Source organism: Rhipicephalus sanguineus, unplaced genomic scaffold (assembly GCF_013339695.2).
Source record: "Rhipicephalus sanguineus isolate Rsan-2018 unplaced genomic scaffold, BIME_Rsan_1.4 Seq172, whole genome shotgun sequence".
NCBI classification, from domain to species: Eukaryota; Metazoa; Arthropoda; class Arachnida; order Ixodida; family Ixodidae; genus Rhipicephalus; species Rhipicephalus sanguineus.
In genome coordinates, this window is record NW_023614680.1 from 71,453 (window position 1) to 84,603 (window position 13,151).

General features: G+C 47.3%; 1 pseudogene; it reads left to right on the forward strand.

The window, feature by feature from the left end:
- LOC119376620 (clotting factor C-like) overlaps window positions 1–12,633 on the forward strand; it is a 45,352-nt pseudogene extending 32,719 nt beyond the window's left edge.
- Window positions 12,634–13,151: the final 518 nt, after the last annotated feature.

Below are 13,151 nucleotides of genomic sequence, written 5' to 3' on the forward strand. Positions count from 1 at the left end.
GTATCTTGCGACGTGACTGTGTGACGAACATAAATAACACGCGTTAACATGAAAATCATGACACGCATGTCACGTACAGCATGACTTACGTGCCACGCTCATGGGGCGCTTGCGGCCGTTTCGCTAGTTTGATATACACCAAAATTGGTATCTTGCGACGTGACTGTGTGACGAACATAAAAACACGAGTTAACATGAAAGTCATGACACGCATGTCATGTACAGCATGTCTTACGTGGCACGCTCATGGGGCGCTGGCGGCAGTTTCGTTAGCTTGATCTACCCCGAAATTGGTATTGCGCGACGTGACTGTATGACGGACATAAAAACACGAGTTAACATGAAAATCATGACACGCATGTCATGTACAGCATGACTTAAGTGCCACGCTCATGGAGCGCTGGCGGCAGTTTCGCTAGCTTGATCTACCCCGAAATTGGTATTGCGCGACGTGACTGTGTGACGAACATAAAAACTCGAGTTAACATGAAAATCATGACACGCATGTCATGTACAGCATGACTTCCGTGCCACGCTCATGGAGCGCTGGCGGCCGTTTCGCTAGCTTGATCTACCACGAAATTAGTATTGCGCGACGTGACTGTGTCACGAACATAAAAAAACACGAGTTAGCATGACAATCATGACACGCATGTCATGTACAGCATGACTTACGTGCCACGCTCATGGGGCGCTGGCGGCGGTTTCGCTAGATTTATATACACCAAAATTGGTATCTTGTGACGTGACTGTGTGACGAACATAAAAACACGAGTTAACATGAAAATCATGACACGCATGTCATGTACAGCATGACTTACGTGGCACGCTCATGGGGCGCTGGCGGCAGTTTCGTTAGCTTGATCTACCCCGAAATTGGTATTGCGCGACGTGACTGTATGACGAGCATAAAAACACGAGTTAACATGAAAATCATGACACGCATGTCATGTACAGCATGACTTAAGTGCCACGCTCATGGAGCGCTAGCGGCAGTTTCGCTAGCTTGATCTACCCCGAAATTGGTATTGCGCGACGTGACTGTGTGACGAACATAAAAACTCGAGTTAACATGAAAATCATGACACGCATGTCATGTACAGCATGACTTCCGTGCCACGCTCATGGAGCGCTGGCGGCCGTTTCGCTAGCTTGATCTACCACGAAATTAGTATTGCGCGACGTGACTGTGTCACGAACATAAAAAACACGAGTTAACATGACAATCATGACACGCATGTCATGTACAGCATGACTTACGTGCCACGCTCATGGGGCGCTGGCGGCGGTTTCGCTAGATTTATATACACCAAAATTGGTATCTTGTGACGTGACTGTGTAACGAACATAATAACACGAGTTAACATGAAAATCATGACACGCATGTCATGTACAGCATGACTCACGTGCCACGCTCATGGGCGCTGGCGGCCGTTTCGCTAGCTTCATCTACCCCTAAATTGGTATTGCGCCACGTGACTGTGTAACGAACACAAATAACACGAGTTAACATGAAAATCATGACACGCATGTCATGTACAGCATGACTTACGTGCCACGCTCATGGGGTGCTGGCGGCGGTTTCGCTAGATTTATATGCACCAAAATTGGTATCTTGCGACGTGACCGTGTGAGGAACATAAATAACACGAGTTAACATGAAAGTCATGACATGTATGTCATGTACAGCATGACTTGCGTGCCACGCTCATGGGGCGCTGGCGGCCGTTTCTCTAGCTTGATCGACCCCAAAGTTGGTATTGCGCGACGTTACTGTGTGACGAACATAAATAATAGGAGTTAACATGAAAACCATGACACGCATTTTTCTCAATGACATACAAGACGATGTATGCATCTCTTTGCTGGCTGCTTCGCATTACATCGATTCCCACAATGCGTGGGATCTGCCGGCTTTTTCTCTCACGTTTATATTTTTAGTTTTACTGTTTATGTGACGTATAACATTTTTGGAGTGGGTATAGTTTTTATACAGAACGTAAAACGCCCATGTGTCTTCCGGCATATTACTTGCCTAAGGAAAGTGCTCCACAGAAATGCGGTCAAGGCTTCGTGATTTTCTAAGAATCCTCAGGAAAAAGCAGTGATGTTGAGTAGAGCAGTGAAATAGCCATGAAAAATGCAATGTATTTTCACTGCTGCATGACGGGTGCCCGCTGTGATAGCTCAGCACGTAAGGTGCCGCGCTGCTGAGCTCGAGTGCACGGGTTCGATTCGGCGCCCCGGGGGGCACTATATCGATGGGGCGAAATGGAAGGGACACTCCTCTACTGAGATTTAGGTACGCATCGAAGAGCCCAAGGTGGTCTATTTTAAACCGGAGTTGCCCACTACGGCGTGCCTCATAATCATATCTGGTTTTAGTACGTAAAACTAGGGGGCGGAAACTCCGTATACCTCCCATGGGACGCGCTCTCGCATGCTTATATGCTGCGGCAGCGCCGCTTCCACGACTGGCGGCTGTTGGGCCTCCAACTTGAAATAATTCACAAACAAAACATTCTTTCGTGACGTCACGGGTGAGGTCAGTAAATATAGGGGAAGTGGGCGAAACCCAGAGGAGGAGGGTTGCCGCGGAAGCTCTCCTTTCCCACAAGTGGAATGTGTTCGTGCTCTTTTGCAGGTCCGCTAGCCGCTCGGGCGACGCGGCCATTCGTTAGTAAGCCTAATGAACTATATTTTTAACTTTGTTTGTTTGTTGTTAAGTGGACAACTAAAGCTGACCGATTTCTCAACAAGGCAAAGCTGGACCAACACAAGTAAAATTTAAATCTTTTTTTTAATCACACGTGTCGTACTAAAACACAGAGACATACATGTAGTGCGAAAGTGTCAATCTGCTAAAGCAGCTTTAATTCACAATTGAAATATGCACATAATGAGCAAACATTGAACCTAGAATATCCGAACCAATGCGAAAATTCTTAACAATCACGAGCAGGCCACGCCGTGCTCGACTCAATCACGTCTCTTATGACGGCGGACATATTTTTCTTACAGAACTTGAGTACCAAATAAAACAGAAGTTCAGGGGAAGATGGAGGTGTGAAGCGATGAGAAATCGTCGAAAAGGGAATGCCGCTGGAGACAATGTTTCGGCAAGTTGACTTGTCCTCGTCAGGGCAGCAGCATTGCCTTGACGAAGAAAATTCCACTTGCCAAAACGTTGGCTCCAACGACATTCCTTGTTAAACGAATTCTAGAAGCATCAGTCAGTCCATTACATGTATTTCAGTGACAGTATTAGCAGCAAAGGCCCAGAATTTTTCAAACTGGCTACATGCATTTCCATGAACAGGAAGGAGCCTATAATTGCTTCACGTCATTTGAACGCAGAAAGCGCATGGCTCGCAGGATTTCTGCACGACGCGGGCCATCGAGCTTCCTACAATGCGCTAGTGTCTATGAGAGCTGCAACACATGACGCTTCAGCCAGCATGGGAATGATGAGTAGTACACGGATTTATCTAAACTTCGTCCTTTCGGCTCCGTTTGGCTCCGCGTCAGCCTGCATCCGCTTTGTCGCAAAAGGAAGTTCAGCAAAATTCAGCAGTTCCACTTCACCACTTTAACTTTTTTAGGCTCACCAATTCAAATCTGGTCACGAAGTTCACAAGGATCCATTCTTTTATCCGAAAGAAAACCAGAACACAGCAATAAACAAAGCCACAAGTGCGTTTGAAGCCAGCAAGTACGAAGACTAGGCAAATCCGTGTACTACCCATCATTCCCATGGTGGCTGAACGATCGCAGCGCCAGAGTCCCATCTAGTTAGTTTTAGGAAACTCTATGACGTGGGCGAAGAAATGAATATAGAACTGAAGGCGCCCCTGACGGGCACTGATGGCAGCAGCGCGGCTTCGCTCGAGCCGGCGATAAGACGAGTATCAAAATATCGAGATGGGTCAGCCGGATATGCCGACGTACTCTCGATATATGCTGCGCATATGCCCATAGATCGCGCTGGCATGCAGTTTTGCCCAGTTTTGGCCACAGCTCGCGTGCTCCGTTTTATATACTTTTGGGGCACCTGTACTCATGCAAAATGAATACCCGCTCAAACAATTGACCCAAATACTTGCACTCACCCGTTGTCACTACGAAACCTAGAAAACCTTCGCGGAACTGGCAATCCCTGGGTTAACACAACACAGAACCGCACAAAACATGTGATGCCCCGATTTAGCCATCTTCGTCCTAATGCATGGTTGACCTGCTCGACGTAGCTCACTGTGGCTTCCGTTCGCTGCACACCACATCGAACGCCCTATTTTTCCCGTATTCATACTTGGCACGCCAACCGAGCGAGATAACCGAATGCGATCCAACTTGTAATATCGCTGAGCGATTGGCAAGGGCGGGCTGAGGCAAGCGCCACGAACGCAAGTGAACCAGCCCCCGCGCTTCGCCCGACTTAAAATTCACGAAATAAGAAATAAAAAAGACAAATAAACAAAAGAAGAGTTTTCACAGTTCAATCAAATTTCTTCATTTGCAAGAACTCGTGAAAGACAATAAATGCGAACATCAACATCATCCTCACTTCGTTCAACCAGATCTTAGGATGCCCGGCAACCACTACGAGCGCGCATGTTCCATGAAACCGAAATTGGCCCTCAGTTTTCGGGGCCTGGTAAAACCTCAGCAATGTATGATTGATCATTTTGAAAAAAAAGTCTTTGCCGGCACACTAATCTCGGTCCATGTGCAGAAGCATCGCGAGCAGTAGATAGATGTATAGCAATGCGTGTTATTCTGATATGCCATTCTGGACGAGTATAGGGAGAAGCTATAATGTTTTTTTTTTTGTTTTTTATGTTGTTGCACTTTTTAAGCAGCGATTACCGCTTGTCAAAGTCCAGCGGTCAAGGTTTGTGCGCAGGCGAGGAATAACGACATATATTTCGGCTTAATGATAGCCTACTTCGTAGCTCCGTGTGTTCACAAATCGACGTAATATAGCAATGCCCGTATAGCCCACGTAGCAACATTATTGCAATATTGTTGTTACCAACCGCGCACAACAGTGTTCTTTAAAGCGACCTTCAGTCTCCTGATTCGACAACTGTATATAATCCAAACGCCAAGGCAGAGCTTGTACTAAAACAACGTTTACAGTGACCTTTTCAAACATTGATGCACGCGCATTTATTTGCAGATTTGCCGTGCATATCCACACGGTATAAGCTGGTTGCAGCCAGGTCCGCAGCTTCCATATACTCAGACATCACATAGATGTTATAACTGAGCACTGAAAAACGGCGGCAACAATGCAATCTCAATTAACGTGTAAGCCGCTCAGTAATTATCGGATAGTGAAGACGCTCGAATAAATATTGTTGCTGTGCTGGCCCGCGCCGGACAGTCTGTAGCTTCTTTTGCGAGATTTTTTTTTAAATTCTGTCCATTCGTACCACTCTCCCGGTGATAACTGCAGTGGTCACCTGCGTAGAGCCCGAAGTTCCAAGTCACGGGACCATGCGCGTGCTCCCCCCTCTACGCGGTGTTGATCCCAGACGTGGACCAGTGCGCCGGTGAGCTATCTTTTTTTTTCTCTCTTTGTATTTTAGTTTGTAGATGCTGTTGAAACCAGAGATATGTCCAGCGAATAATAAAAAATTATGAAAAAGATCGCAGAGGCCGAAAAAAAAAGAGAAGAAGAACGACGACAAGAACGAGATGCGATGCTGAATAACAGGTGTACTTAGTCAGTTATTTTGACATGCGTCGATTTTATGAGGGCGACAAGCATGATTTACGAACCTTATGAATCTTGGCGGGTCTTATGAACGCATGCCTCACAGCGTTTTGTGGGAGTTTCTGGCAGTTCTTCCAGAGCGGCCGTTGCAGTCCTCTCAAATATTTCGAGGCATAGCGGAGGCTTCTTCGCGAGATCCGTGACATCGTAGTTTATAAACATATTGTGGCTTCGGATATACTGATAAGTGCTTTACATTGCAGTTGAGTTATAGGAACCCCAGCTCTCCTGAAGACTGAGGACATTTCTCTCTCCTTTTTTTTAGTTTTGGAAGAGCAGTGACATTGCTGGCATTTATTAGTAAAAGTGAATAAATATATTATTTATTCACTCAAATATTTGGATGAGGAGAAGCCTCATTCAAATATATGAGTCTGTTCATTCGACAAGTACTGGTAAGTACACAGTGACAAACACATTAGACAGCACACAGTGACAGTGGTAAGTACACAGTGAATTACAAAGGCAATTGGGTCACCGAATGGGCGACTTGTATCGCAGATTCGGCTCAGTGGCGAAAGGAACCGTTCTCAGATCAATTGTATGCCCTCGCTACTAACCGCTCAGCGTGGTGTCAACGGATCAGCGCCATTTTTAGGCCTCCCAATCATACGGACGCAACAGGGAGCCAATGAAAATGTTATTCGATTAAATGCTGAAAAAAAAAAAACAAAGAGGGAGATGTAACCCTCACTGGAGCAACCATAGCAAACGTCTATATAGCATTACGTCAAAGAACGAAGTCATGGCAAGTGCAGTTAATTGAGAGTGCGTGCTTCGATTCCAGTTAAAAAGTCACAGTTTCGCCGCAAGGGCGAAGCAATAAATGCGATAGCAAGAAAAACGGCCCGTGATGAACGCGCTGCGACGCTGCAGAAACATCTGCCCCCCGGCAGCAACTACCGCGCGAGCGGACAGTGGAAGGGCAAGGTTCTCCCTGCGCAAATATTGGAAGAAGCGAGCGAGCTGGCCGACGACTTTTAAATGCGCCCGTTTCGCTCCTCGCGCCATATCGCTGGTAATGAATAAATGCTTATAAGCGCCTGCCGTCTCCGAGTACTGCGGTAAAGGGTGTTTATATAACGCTCGCCGTTAGCTACCTGAACGATCTGCGTTTTGTGGCGTAGTAGTTAGCGTCACGCGCTGCGGAGCGGGAGGTCGCTGGTTCGATTCCGCGCTTCGGAAGCATTTTTCTGAATTATATTTCCTTGGGACTTTTATATATATATATACATACTTATACATATACGGTGCATGACGACGGCGACGGCAAAAACCAGCCGAGACTGTCCATATAATTGCTATCGCAATAATAATGGATGAGGCGGTGCGCGTGCAGGCGGGCGTCCGTGCCTATACGTCTGCAGCGTCCGCTCAGCGTAACCTCCACGGCGTACCATGGCAACGATACGAGGGCGGCCGAGGAAGCGAACGTGGTGCTGCCACCGGGACATCACCGCGTCGGCTGCCTGCCTCAGTACGAGATGGTTGGCTCCAAGGTGCGGCGGTGCCTGTCGTCAGGACAATGGAGTGGTTTTCCGACCACTTGTATTCCCGGTGAGTGCGCTTACAGAGAAGAGCGCACGATCTATCGTGCGATTTCTATAGTTTCCTTGCGAACCTCAGTTTTGATATGGGAAATAAAAATAAGACCGTCAGTGTTCATTCCATTGATTAACACCGGCCGGGCGGACTGACGTACTATATATATATATATATATATATATATATATATATATATATATATATATATGGGTCACTCCATGGGCGTGCGCAGGATTCCCCTTCAGGGGGGCGAAGGTTCGTCGCAGCGCCCATAGAGTTTCCTAAAATTAACCAGAGGGGACTCTGGCGCTGCGATCGTTCAGCCACCATGGGAATGATGGGTAGTACACGCATCTTCGTGCTTACGGCTTCGAACGCACTTGTGGCTTTGTTTATTGCTGTGTTTTGGCGTTCGTTTTAGACAAAAGAATGGGCCATTGTGAACTTCGTGACAAGATTTGAATTCGTGAGCCTCAAAAAGTTAAAGTGGTGAAGTGGAACTGCTGACTTTTGCTGAAGCTTCGTTTTGCGACAAAGCGGATGCAGGCGATGCGGAGCCAAACGGAGCCGAAAGAACGAAGTTTAGACAAACTTGTGTACTACCCATCATTCCCATGCTGGCTGAAGCGCCATGCGTTGCAGCTCCCATGGACACTAGCGCCAGAGTTCCCTCTAGTATGTATTGTAGGAAACTCTATGGCAGCGCCCCCCTCCGAGCTATGTCAATGTATAGCGCTGACATTGCGCCCCCCTCCCCTTGATTCGCAGCGCCCCCCTCCCTATTATGTCAATGTGTGGGGCTGACTTTGCGCCCCCCTCTTAGGTGAATAGGGGGGGCGCCCCCCCCCCCCCTGTGCGCACGCCTATGGGTCGTTCCATGTGTAACAGGTTAATTTTCGACCATCTCCGATCATGAAAAAAAAATCGTGCAGGTATATGTGAATGTGAGAAATTGTTACTGAGACGTTATATTTCGGCAAAAAAATTTGTGTTGCCTAGAGGGCGCTTCAAACTTCTGACCGCATTCTTACCCATACTGCGGCTTTATTTTCGCGATGTAGCGCTCCAAGTAAAAATCTGTTGGAGGTTTCACGAAGCTAGCGATTTGGCGCCATGTTGGAGGCTTGTGTCCGAATCTTATTGCTGTCGCTGCTATAACCTCTTGCTTGTATCTGCTTTGGTAGTGGGCAACCGGGGCATAAAAACGTCAGACGAGTGTGAAACGGCATGTACACGTTACAGGCAATTCCTAGTTATTATGTTGACAGTTATTACGTGTAAATAACTGTCTCACAACGAGAAGAAGGTACAAGTTTGTCACCAAGTCACATGTAGGCCTGCCGTCGTTGAGAATGAAGCTTTGCTCTATTAGGGTACCGATATGGGCTTGTTGGTTCATCTTGAACAGGCTAGTAGCATAGCGCGGGAAGACACACGGACAAAGAAGAGGTACGAGACGAACACAAGCGCTAACTTTCAACAACGAAAATTTTATTTTCAGGATCGGTCATATATACACACACATGAAATCACGCGACCGCAGTGAGATATTTTCGTTTACAACTGATAGCACATGGAAAATTGCGTTCAATCTTATCCGTCACACAGCGTTTAAACATGGCAACCAACCTTAACTATCGGGCATGCGTAAATATTCAATTTCTTTGGTGGATAATGACAGTGACACCTTGCTGATACAGTGGTCGCCGGCGGAAAGAATGCGATCTGTCTCTATTATCAGTCGTACAGGCTCCGATTTACTTCTTGAAAGAATGGCAGTATTCTCTAGTACCGGGTGGCATGCACACGTTTTGCAGTGAAGTGCTAAAAACCGTCACCTGACACGCCTTTTACTTTATTTCGGTGTTCCCTCAACCGGTCATTAATGCATCTTCCGGTCTGGCCTATGTAACAATTGCCGCACGAGAGGGGAATGCGATAAACAACGCCAAACAGCGCATGGGACAAACTGATCCTTGTGTTTCTTATCACAGACCGACCGGGTAGTCATTACAGGATTAGTAGCTCTACATAGGGTGCTCAACTTGTTCGGAGCTGAAAAGACCACGTTTATGTTTTCTCGCCCTCCTATTTTCTTCAAACTGTGAGATAACTGATGTATGTAGGTATTACAGCTGTTCTCTTGGGGTTCCACGCCCGTTACCTTCACCGTTTGTCGGGGGGCACCTGTTCGAGCGTTCCTGCTTTAGCACCTTTTCCGCTACTGACACTAGCACATGTTTAGGATAGCCGGCGTCTTCCAGACGTTGTCACCTGTTGATGAAAACTTGCCTTCATTAGGTGAGGGCACGACTTTTTGAGGGAATTTTTGAAGCACAGGTTAGTTTATGCCCCTCTTCACCAGCTTGGAATGAGCCGAATGATACTGGAGAAGAGGGTTTGTTAGCTCTTGGGCTGTAGGCCAGCAGGTCAGATTGTCAGTGACATGAGGTGAACATCCGAGAAACCGTAGTGAACCATCGACTGGCATTTCAAAAGTCACGTCAAGAGGTTTTAAACACTCGCGAACAGTTATGAACGCATCGTCACACTCCTTTTTAAAACTCATGCTAGGGCAGTCAAGAACAACCAAAAAATCGTCAACAAACCTAAAGGGCTTTTCTAAATACGGTTACTCTCGTGAGGCGTTCACACATGGCTCCGTCTAATTTCGCTAAAAACAAGTTACTAAGCACTGGAGCAAGGCACGAACCGATGCAAATCCCCTTTTTCTGTAGATAAGGAGTTTTAAAAAGGAGTGTGACGATGCGTTCATAACTGTTCGCGAGTGTTTAAAACCTCTTGACGTGACTTTTGAAATGCCAGTCGATGGTTCACTACGGTTTCTCGATGTTCACCTCATGTTCACTGACAATCTGACCTGCTGGTCCTACAGCCCAAGAGCTAACAAACCTCTTCTCCAGTATCATTCGGCTCATTCCAAGCTGGTGAAGAGGGGCATAACTAACCTGTGCTTCAAAAATTCCCTCAAAAAGTCGTGCCCTCACCTAATGAAGGCAAGTTTTCATCAACAGGTGACACGTCTGGAAGACGCCGGCTATCCTAAACATGTGCTAGTGTCAGTAGCGGAAAAGGTGCTAAAGCAGGAACGCTCGAACAGGTGCCCCCCGACAAACGGTGAAGGTAACGGGCGTGAACCCAAGAGAACAGCTGTAATACCTTACATACATCAGTTATCTCACAGTTTGAAGAAAATAGGAGGGCGAGAAAACATAAACGTGGTCTTTTCAGCTCCGAACAAGTTGAGCACCCTATGTAGAGCTACTAATCCTGTAATGACTACCCGGTCGGTCTGTGATAAGAAACACAAGGATCAGTTTGTCCCATGCGCTGTTGGCGTTGTTTATCGCATTCCCCTCTCGTGCGGCAATTGTTACATAGGCCAGACCGGAAGATGCATTAATGACCGGTTGAGGGAACACCGAAATAAAGTAAAAGGCGTGTCAGGTGACGGTTTTTTAGCACTTCACTGCAAAACGTGTGCATGCCACCCGGTACTAGAGAATACTGCCATTCTTTCAAGAAGTAAATCGGAGCCTGTACGACTGATAATAGAGACAGATCGCATTCTTTCCGCCGGCGACCACTGTATCAGCAAGGTGTCACTGTCATTATCCACCAAAGAAATTGAATATTTACGCATGCCCGATAGTTAAGGTTGGTTGCCATGTTTAAACGCTGTGTGACGGATAAGATTGAACGCAATTTTCCATGTGCTATCAGTTGTAAACGAAAATATCTCACTGCGGTCGCGTGATTTCATGTGGTGTGTATATATGACCGATCCTGAAAATAAAATTTTCGTTGTTGAAAGTTAGCGCTTGTGTTCGTCTCGTACCTCTTCTTTGTCCGTGTGTCTTCCCGCGCTATGCTACTAGCTTTGCTCTATGTTATAAATTTTGTCTGTCTGCTTTCAGTGTAACGAATAAAGCGTTGTTAGCTATCTGAATACCATGCGTGTAGTGTAGGATGTTTGGGAGGAGGCTTTGGCGCGCAACACAGCTAGGAATAGTTATAACGGTAAGTTGACCCATGTCAATGTTGACCCATTTCAAAGCGGACATGCATGCTGTAAATAACACGAACGTCAGAATACTCGCGTTCGCATCGTCGCGCTTTCGGCGCTAATGGCGCCTTAAAATTTCAACCGCTTCCGTAAGGCAGGGGTTTTTGCGTCGCCGACTGAACGCTTGCGAACCCACCTCAGCGCGTAACCAACGGTTACGCACCCACGGTCGTGTGTAACACATTTGTCGGAACAGCATTCTTTTCAATTTCATACGAAAAGTGCCACACACAAGCATCTGTTAAAGGGGTCATGAAACGAAAATGAAACTTCCCGGTTGCAATTTTCCCTGATTTAATACGGATTAGACATACCAATTCCAAAATATTTCGGCACAATATCCATTCTGTAATTAATGACACCCATTTGAAATCACAGTTCTTTGGAGATCGCTAGCGACCATGCGCGACCGTCGGCCGCTAAAAGCACTAAAATGTGACGTCAGTGATACGTCATGTTATGAGAAGTTACAAAGAGAGCGTTCGCTTTATTTTGCTCTGAAGTAATATAATTATAGGATACTAAAAAAAGAAAAAGCAGCAGAGCTATTTTGGCGCTCTGAGTTCTAAGCTGTACAATCACAGTGAGTGATCTGCTCGGTTCCGCTTTCAAGTACATCCGGGCTCTTTCACGTGTGTATCCACGCCTTCCCGTCGGTTTGCTGGGCTCGGTCGATGCAGTCAGTGCAGCGTCGCAAGTTGTGTTCTACTGTGTGTTCTCGGTGGCTTAGTCCTCGCTATGCCAACTGTGTGCGTCGTCAGACAGTGCCGCACAACTTATGAAAGTGCAAACAACGTTCGCTTTCACAAGCTGCCCAGCGAGCCACAGCGCAGAGCAGTGTGGCTTCGAGCTATCAACCGCGATGGCCCCGATGGTCTGGGCTCAGAGAGTGGTTTCGTGTGTTCCGACCACTTTCTGCCAGAAGACTACCAAACCAACCTCAATGTCCTTCGGAGTCTCGGTTTGGACACAAAAAACGCTCGCCTCAAGCGTGACGCCGTACCGACGCAGAACCTCTTGCTCGACGCACCACCGAAAAAGTCAGGAGGTGTGAGGTCATGGTCGGGGCTTCCGCTAGCGCAGGTTTTTCCCACGTGGTCTCGATACAGGTGCCTCCACGGCGCAGGCTTCTTCACCGTCGTCGCCGCTGCCGCTGTCTTGCTCGACGATGGGCGGTCTCGCGCACCCGCATGGGTGCGTCGGCGTACGGCTCAAAGCCTAACAGCCGACACCGCTCTAGCAGACGACGCTGTAGTTCGGGAAGGTCAGCCATCGCCGCTGTGTGTCCATGATGTAATGGTGTTGCGGGTCTCCCTTTTCGGAGGTGCACTGAGGTACGGGGGCGGAGTCACTTTTCTTTTTGTTGTTGTTTGTTTCCTGACGTCATTTCCGTTTTGTTTTTTTTTTGCAGAAGAGAGAGCGCATTTTTGTTGTTTGTTTCCTGACGTCATTTCCGTTTCTTTTTTACTTATTTTTTGTTTTTTTTGCGTGGAGGGGTTGTACGTTGTTGTCCGCACTGCTCTGCTACAGCTGTGTGGAGCGTGGACGCGTGATTCCGTAGCCTAAACTGTCAAGCAGCGTGGACCCGGCAGCGCCGACGGGCTGACACGGGCACATTTGATCGCAGGTTTGGTACCGACTTAGAGGTGCTGTTGCATGGTCACATTTCATCGCGATTTGGCTAACCTCCGAGCCAAACTCAAGCCGTATGGGCCCTGATCGCGACCAGGAAAGGGTCTG